At 45.1% G+C, this 9,572-nt stretch overlaps 1 non-coding gene across 1 annotated transcript; it reads left to right on the top strand.

The window, feature by feature from the left end:
• Positions 1 to 8,956: 8,956 nt before the first annotated feature.
• LOC146810696 (small nucleolar RNA SNORD36) lies at positions 8,957 to 9,028 on the top strand. Its single transcript, XR_014967001.1, has one exon. It is a non-coding gene; the product is annotated as a small nucleolar RNA SNORD36 (small nucleolar RNA).
• Positions 9,029 to 9,572: the final 544 nt, after the last annotated feature.

Here is a 9,572-nt window from a genome sequence, read left to right as displayed (position 1 = left end):
GTTCAAAGGGTATACCTGTGAACCACAGATGTGTCCCCTAATTATTCACCCTGTCTGCCATTATGCCACAAAATGAAAATCTCTACCCCCTTGGGGGCTGTGAACTGGTCACAGAGGCCAGGTGTCACACTTTCTTCCCCCCATATATTCTGTTATGCCTGCAAATGGCAGAAGTTGGCTATTTCAATTGCATGCCCAATGGTTTACGGCTGTCGCTGGGGAATGCCCAGATGTGCTCCGCAAGTCTCCGATGTTGACCGGCGCCAGATACCATGGCACACAAAAAGTTTGATGCATAAAAATATCCACTTTTCATAAGTGTAATTTTTATGAAAGATATGCCAAGCCCAATCATTACCACTGGAACGGATTCTGCCTAGCAAATCCATAGATAGGAAACATCATGAGGCTCCGCCACTGCAATCTGTTATTGTAGCTTGAGATACTGGCGACCCCTTCCCCATGCTAACTTAAGGGAAGCAAGCTTCCTCGGTAGGGGAACCCTCATGGGTCTTCCTTCCTACCTGGGCAGTGAACAACTGTAGGTTCCTGCCCAGCCCTTCAACTCCCATCCTAGTGGAGGTGAAAGACCTCCTCCAAATGGACCGTGCTTGTTATGGAACAGCCGGGGTATGTGTGCAAGGGTGCTCTCACTGACCTGCCATGGAAGGTCAGACACATGTTTGAAACATGCAGCCCAGCCTGAGAGAGCAGGTCGGACATATAGGTTAACCACACCCAAGGTATTATTGTGCACCCAGGCCACAATGGTAGGTCTGATCTTCGTTTACAAACATCATGTCCACACCACTTGCTAACATGTGTTGGAAGGGTGCACACACTTTCATGCTGCAGTGCATCGGGAAAGGGCCCGAAACCTTAAGGCTCCACACTAGAACCAGCGCGTACACCGGCTTGCCGTGGCAGGCCATCAGATTGGGTCTCCAGGACAACTGTGGTGTCCATGCACTATCTAGCTGACAATAGGTGGTCCAGACTCGCACTAGGCACTTCCATGGTGCCACTGCACACACCGGTCTGCCTTGACAGGCTGGTGGTGGGGGGGTCTAGAAACATCATTGGTGCAAGGGCTCAGGCCGACCGGCACCAGCAAGCTGGACATGGGCACAGCACAGCTTTGGTGCTGGCACACCCACTACTTGAAATGACAGGTGGACAATTCATCCCCTCAGCTAATCACCACTTGCTGCAGGATGTAGGAAGGGAGCACGCCTTTCCACACTGCACCCACAGTGGGGAAAGGTTCCTGCCCTACGTCCGCAAAGGGGTCTCAGCAACCTTGGGAGGTATTCCATACAGGGGGGCTGACCTTCACCACAAGGGGGCCCCATCTAGGGGCTCTCCCCTGTTCGGCAATGGTCCAGCTTGAGGCCCGCACCTGGCCACTCGCCTACCCTGAGCTTCACCCCCTTGGGACATACACTAGGGTCACTCAAGCTGTAGCGGAGCCCCCTCCGGGTTAGCTCACATGTGGCGACGCCAACCTGAGTAGGAGACATTATGGGCCGGCACGTCCCGCGGAGCATAACCAGTGCCACGTCTCCCAACTCACCAATGCCCTACCCACCCTGGTTATGCTGTGTACCTATTCATAGGGCACTCTCGGGGACAACACTTCACACAATCATGCAAGCACCCTGCTCCTACCCTGTGTGGGGAGGGTGCTTGTGCCTTTTCACTGCAGTGCTCGGGAAAGTAGGTTCTGAATTCTAGGGTCATGAACAGAGAGTAGGAGAAGATTAGGATGTAGAAAAAAGCAACATTTTGTGGGGATGCTTCCCTAAGAAGCCCATGTCCAACACTGATTAACAGCATGACAGCAGCATCTGGATTGGTTAGGGGAGCTCGACTTCCACAGCAGATTCAGAAGTTGAAAACTGAGGAAGACATGCAACAGTGGACAAGTACCTTTTAGTTTATGTATTTATTTAAAACATTATTCTAGTTGTGTTTTTTCTACTGTTGGAGAGGGTTTTTTTGGGGGGGCTTTTAGAACGAGGGGTTTTTAATTTGGGACTTTTGGAGGGAGAAGTGTTTTACTTTGGGGTCTCGGAGGGAGGTTTTTTTTTTTTGTTTATTGGGAAGTGATGGATCACTTCACTCACCCCACCACTTTCAAAGGTTACCAGGTGCCCCTGAGTTCATGTCATTACTATGTGAAATACTGTTACAGAAGAACATTTACACTGATGCCCTGGAGGCAGTAGTGAGGGAGGCCTGCTACTCTATTTAACCATGGTGTCGTAGAAATTATTATCAGAACACCTGACTGATGCAAACGGTGAGTGTGGATGGACACGTGGCAGGGTTGTGGTCGTATAGCTCTGCAGGTCTTATCTGGATGACAGCCTTCATATCTCTGAGCAATGTGCATTTTTTGGAGCACCTTGTGTTAATGTAATTGCTATTAAACCTATGGAGCACCAGTAGACCTCAGTGCATGGATACAGCGTAATTGGCATGGTGTGGCCACCTGCGACAAACACTCTAGTCTACACATGAATTGGCACTAAAAGTCCAAATTATGCCACATATATCCCCTTTGTTCCATTTCTGGGAGACATTCATACAATGGAAGGTATAAAGTAATGTTGCTGCACTGTGTAAAAGTTCACATGCAGGAATACTCTGTGTTAGCAGCACGCCACCCATTACACTGCTCAGCTACAGGTGGCTTAAGGTAGACTGGCTAGCACCAATGCAATCAACCTGCATCATGGCTCAATGGTCTCTGCATTATACGTCTCAAAGTTCTTGTACAAATGAGTACTCCAGTATGCACGCACACACTATTGAGATGCATTGTCTCATTTTAAAATGTGCACTGACAAATGCAGCCCTGGGCAAATGAGTGTACAGAAATATTTTAATGTAAATGTCAACATGGTATTGCTACAAGTGTATACCAGAAGCTATATGTCAGATATATGTGCATCTGCCTGAGGGTTAATGGATGTAATGTACCCAAGTAATGTTTTGCAGGAGGTAGTTAACAACCCTTCATCCATGTATTGGCTACCAGGCACTGAGTAAGAAAACTCAGCAATGTGTGCTGCCTTGTGTAACTCCCGATGAGTTATTCAATGCAGAGGCACATTACTTGGATTTGCTTACCTTATTAACTTTCATGCATGCTGATGACCAAGTTGCAGCTCACTTGCATGATGCAATAGTAACACACACATTTACAATATCTGTACCATGTGTCCAATTTCCAATCAACACATCATCATGAGTGTGTGCACTGTTCAGAATGATATGGTTATAATCATATTGTGACTACATTTCCATATTGTACACTGACCACACTTCACTCAGTTTGCCTTGTTCATTATGTCTTTGTACTGAAGGTATAATTTCCATATCTCCATCTCAAATTTTGGTATTGGTCTGGACAGCCACATATTATTATATAATAATGTCATCCTATTTTCACACACATTATGCATATTTACAATTTGAGCTCATATTTATGTCCTTTACTTCCTTAGATAACATGACTGCTGATGATGAGAAGACCTTTACATTGCGTAAAGAACGCTACCACCACATCCGCCACATTGCGAAGACTTTCAGAAAGATGGGTGTTCTTTATGAAACGGCCAAGGGATTAGGGACCTGGAAGTCAGGAAGGCCTATCGACACTACTCAATCTGGTGCTGATTAAAGTCCGAAGGGTAACCAACAGCAGCATCAGCCGGACCCAACACAGGCCACATCTGGACCATCTACAGCCTTACAGCTGCCAACCACACAGGCCAGAAGGCCCAAACCTCTTTGGGGATCCCTTTTCAAGTACTGCATACTGAGGGAGTTATGTGAAATACATAAGAAGATAAATGGTATCAAGCCGGTGTGAACTGATTGTGATTTGCAGGAGGCCATAGTGAAGCTTTCAGCACTGATATGAGACTCCCCCTCAGTACATTCCCCATCACTTTTTACATAGTGTTGTTTGTAATTTATAGTTTTTAAGTTTAGTGTTTGTTAAGGTTTAGTGTAGGTAAAGAGTAGTTAGGTGTTAGTTTTAAAATATTTTAGTGCAGAGTTGTTTTTAAGTCTGTTTTGTATACTCTTAGGATTTTAAGTGGATGGGGTGATGTTTAGTGTTAAACAAAAAAAAGAAAACAAATGTATATTTGTTTAGATTTACATGTATAGTTAGTAAATGTTTCGGTGTAGTTGATGTTGGTTTTGTACCAATTTATGTGTATTAATGGGTGCGGGGGTGGATGTTTAACCTGTCATGTGTGTTTAGGATGGTTTAGGCTAGTGTTAAGATTATTTATTATAGGCTAGGTAGGAAGAGGTGTGGTGCAGCAGCCAGAACGTCTGACTCCGGAGCTTGGGGCTCATGGTTCGATCGCTGATGGCAGCTCAGCATCACATGACTCTGGGCAATAGGTCACTTAATCTCCCTGACAGACCCCCAGCACCTGGATACCCTTAGGGGTGAAAGTCTGTGCTTTACAAATGTGGACTTACAGGTAGGTTAAGATAGTGTTACGGTTAGATAGTGTAGGTTGTTTAATTTTTTTCTAATTTCGCTAGTTTGCCATCATTTCATAATTAAAAGTTGGTACTATTGAGTGGGTTCAGTTGAGTACATGATGTAGCTATTGACCAGCAGTCCTTGAAGGTATATTTTGTTTGTTCATAGCCATATGGACACCTGTTAGTCTGTCTCACATGATAGCCAAGTCTGGACCCTTTTCCATTCTTTTGCCACTGTAATTGGTCCTAATTTGGTGATTTTACATGCAGTACAACACAGGTAGTCTCCTACTGTGGCACTCGGTTTGAAAGTGATAGGGCAGGTATATTCAATTATTCTTGTCCTTACAGATTGCAGGTCCCTGGCTGCGCTGTGACACACACTGGTACCTGCCACTACCGCACACACCCTTGCACCATTGTGCAAGTGGGTCCTTGTTGTTGACAGTTTAAACATTTAGATTGTATCCACACCTGGCTGGAGAATCACCATCATCACTTTAGGTCCCACACACGGTTTATTGGGTGTTTAGATGTATAATTTTTGGAAACATCTGCACATATTGTAATCTTAGATGATCAAACAGAGTCAATTTGGGAGATATGCCATGCGACATGTGGAGGTGATGAGTATTCCAGCGAGGAGGTACAAATTGCCATTAGGGAAGGTATGGTTGTTTTAAAGTCCACAAGTTGATAAGATCAAAATGTGCACAAACAAAAAGTCCAGTACTGGGTGGCAAAGGAAGTGACATGATGAAAAATACAGGACCACTATGAAACTGGCCAGGAGGCACTGACAAATGTCAATCGGCAGATCGCAGGTGGAAACTGGTAAGGTCCATATAATTTTCCTCTAATGTGTGTTGTGCCTCCCCTGCAGTTGGTGGTGTTTGTATGGAAGGCATCGGAGGCACACACACATCAAGGGCAAAAAATGTGGCTTCCCTGTCCCCACCAGCATTCATCAGGGCCAATAGGGTAGCCTGAAAATCCCTGGCAAGGGTCTGGTGGCTTGCTAACAAAGCTGTTGAGGGCACCCATTGTTGTAGTAAGATAGTCAGACATGCACTACTGGGATTTCACGAAGTTATGGATTCCCCCAGCTGGCTGGCAACTTCACTGTGTCAGATGTGGAGGGCGATTCTTGTTCCCTCTACATCATGACACCAGCAATGTCAGCTGGGGACTCATCCGTCACATGGAGACCTGTGTAGGTGTCTCTAATTGCCTGAGTCATACCCTTATTAGGACTCAGACACCTACAGGCTCCTTCTAGTGTGCCTGCTAGGGTCTCCATCTCTGCCCACACATCAACAACCATTTGCTTCTGGACTCCTTCAACTCGCCTTTGAAATACAACTTAGTGATCTTCAGGGTCCTCAGCTGGGATTGGACTGCTAGACTGTGCATGTCCTATGGGTGACAGCTCCTCTGAAGACATTTAAACACCATCTTCCCTTGGCAAGGCTGAAGGAGGAGATTTAATGGAGTACAGGAGCTGCTGAAAGGTGTTGTCGTCCGGGTGGGGGGGGGGGCAGGATGACATCACCAACAGGTTGGTCATCAAGGACAGGTGGCTGCACAGGAGCTGTTGTTTGTCCTTCTGTAATGAGATAGACATATGTCAATAATGATCCATGATAGGTGTAGACATAAGTGATTTAAGTGACAATCTTACTGTTGTTATTGTTCACTGTCAAGTACACAGAGATATGTGGAACATGTGTTACTATAAGTAAATGTGGGCATGTAACACTATTCTTGCCTTTCACTTGGCAATACATATACATTGCTCATATGACCACTGTTTAACAAGGGAGCCTTTTTGTGTAATGACACACAATACAACACAACTAGCTGGCATGCCCTGCCTGAAAGAGTGAGTGCAGGTAAGGGCCCAATGTCACATATTGATTTGCTTATCTTATTTTTGATAACAGTGATATTACATTCACTAATTGACACCAGTGCTGAGAACAATGCAGCAAGTCATCAGGCTGCCTGCATTCCCTCCCTCTAGCCATTGGTTAGCCCACAGCATTGAGCAAGTAATTTTATGTTGTCATCGATTACATATATTCCTGCACTTTGCCTTTTGCACAGCACAATGCACCAATCTGGCTTGCTGTACTCTCTTGCAAGCAATTTGTGCTATATTGCTGCAGAGGGGTCATACTGGACCCACATCCATACTATGCACAAAAAGTAACCTTGCTACACAGCAGGAATGGGTATGAGCATGTATTTACCCTACTTTACCTATTTGTGTGGAGTCTAACCAATAGTTTCCTATCACACACAGTCATGTCCAGAGTTCAGAGCAGTAGGCACTGAGAACCATCTTGGAAGGAGATAGCACTGTCACATTTGGAAATATGAAACAACCCACACACACTCCATTTCCTCAGAACCCAAGAGTTACGCAAATATATTCACTCAGCCCCACTTACTTGTACATGACTCCTCTGTCAATCATCGTTCAGACCCAAGCACTAAACTTCGTCTCACACACTGATAATACCCATATCATACAATGACTCTCAGAAGACACCACCACCACCATTTGTTACATTATATAATTTCCCAACATACCTACCTGTATGTGAGAGTTATGGCTCATACTGTACCTCACAAGGTAGTAGTGAGGATATTCTGTCACATGTACTCACCCTGGTTGGTCACACAATGAGGCCCAAACACCTCACCCTCCAAACATCTCAGAAACCTGCCCATCATCATGGACACCTACCTTACGCTGACACTTCACATTTCCCTGTTTCACATCCACCTGCTTTCACATATGTTCCATAGTCAGACTTTTCTCCTTGTGGCTCCCTCCTAACACCTGTGACACCATCAGACGGCCACACATCACATGTAGACTGTGGCAACCAATGCTCTCTACCATAGCATCTCTGCACAGCTGCTACACAAGTGCCAAACTATTATACACAGCAGTGGCTGACTATCACTCAGACTACCTTGGCTGCCCATTCTCTGACACTGCCAGCATGACGTACTCAGCCACACCTACATGGCACTACACTACTGGGGGTCCACCTAGCGCACACACCATCTACGCTTCCAACACACACTCATGGTCCTCGGCTGTCCATCACTTGTAGTCACTCCGAACCCTAATATCCACTTGAGCATGACAGGAGGTAGGGTGGTCTCTTACATGGCAGGCAAAACCTGTGCAAATTCACATATAGCACATCTGGAAAGCTGCTTGCAATAGGGTTTAGTGCTAGTGACTGTACACCTGGCTCTTTACATGATCCCACCTGGAGAGCCTTAACATACTCAGCACCTGGATCTCCTCTTGGGTAAGGAGTTTACCCCCTGGCACATCACATTGCACACTTTTATGTCCGCACTCGGACTAGATCTGTGCCCCGAGTGCAGACATAAAGATAGTACTCCTAAATGCCCTTTGTGAATTCCCAAAGTCATAAACGTAGACATTTGGTCTAAGTTTAAACCAAACGTCTTAATTTACGTTTGTTAATTGTGCGCTTTGTTGGGATGCATGATGCCACCTGCTCCTCTAATGGGTCCAAATACTTTTGGACATCGGGTCCTCCTCCTATCCTCATTGCTGCTTTCAGGTTCTTGGCCAGTTTCTCTTTTGTCCTGTGCTTATAATCATGCCATCACTTCTTGCACTGTCATTCTTGTTTGTCCTACACTGTTGATTTTATCAACTAAGGACTGCCAAATGGCCTCCTTCTTCCCCAATGGCAATAGGGAGGTGGCAAAGATAATGTGATCATTCTTTGTCACCCCAAATATTAACAATTAGTTCTCCTCCTGACAGAAATTGTGCTTCCTCTTTCCGTGGTCTGCTGCCTGGTCATCTTGGTTGGGGTTGTTGCCCTCACTGCTAGTTGTTGGTGCTCCCTCCATTTCTTGCTCCCCTGAAATTGGAAATGTATTTGGTTTTGAAATGCTTCACTTTTTGAAGCTTCCTGCCAAGCAACGTATTCCTGCATGATGCAATACTGATTTGCAGCACATAAAGGTGCTTCACGACAGACTAATGAGCTTTGCGTCATGTAGGTAGCAGTTGCATTACGACCCTTTGCATCATCCTTCCGCATATGCATCGGAACAGTTGACGAAACTTCAGAACTTGCAACATGGTGCGCTCTACCATAAATACGGCTCATCCATGTCGCAGCATGTTTTTCTGGCGCAACACTTAGGCAGCCTTGTGGCAGTTCTCATAGATATGCCCCTAAGACTCGGTTGAAACACAGATGACTGATTAAGTTCCACTGATGTGACCTCGAGAAGGATGCCAGCGGATGATGTAATTAGAACACAAAAGAGTGACCTGCGTTTCACATTAAGAGTTGACAAAAAGTGTTAGGGTTGGCAAAAATGAAGATGAGAAATCAGGATATGATCACGTTGATGGACAACAATAAAGATGAAGCAATGATGCAGGAATTACTATTATTGAGTCCACAGTGATGATTGAAAACAGACTTTTTGAAAATGTTTTGTAGTTATAAGTCGATTTTCAAAGACAAAGGTCGAATGAAGCTCTGTGCCTACCACCAGCAAAAAAAATCATCACCAGTGTAAAATTATCAAAACTGCACACTGCAAGGTAAGTAAGAGGCCCGTTTATTCAACCACATCCACCAAGCAGTGGTATCGGTCTTCCCTGGAACTGCCAATACAGAACATTCCAAGAATTCGAGCAGCAGACTACAGGGCAATCCAGTGCCTTAGATACCACAAATATCTCAGCTATTGTAATTTGGGAATTATTATACCCTGACCATGAAACATCTGCACAGATTGTCCACTAAATATTAATTTCATACAACTGTGTCTCTTTGATGTTGTTGAGATTTAATATTTCTATTTGTCCACATTTATTTGCACTTCCTTCACCTCCTCCACTTGTTCACTGTGACATTGCACCGTTTTTTGTGCCTGAGGGATTGCTTTCCTTTTTAAATCTCGCCTGACCCAGCGCATGCGCTGCTCTGGCGAGACTTTTTGTGAGGGCTTAAAAAAATGCTACCATGGCCGACCTA

The sequence above is a fragment of the Triturus cristatus genome, chromosome 7, assembly GCF_964204655.1.
Source record: "Triturus cristatus chromosome 7, aTriCri1.1, whole genome shotgun sequence".
NCBI classification, from domain to species: Eukaryota; Metazoa; Chordata; class Amphibia; order Caudata; family Salamandridae; genus Triturus; species Triturus cristatus.
The sequence above is the reverse complement of the archived record's forward strand: the minus strand, read 5'-3'. Positions and strand labels throughout refer to the sequence as shown.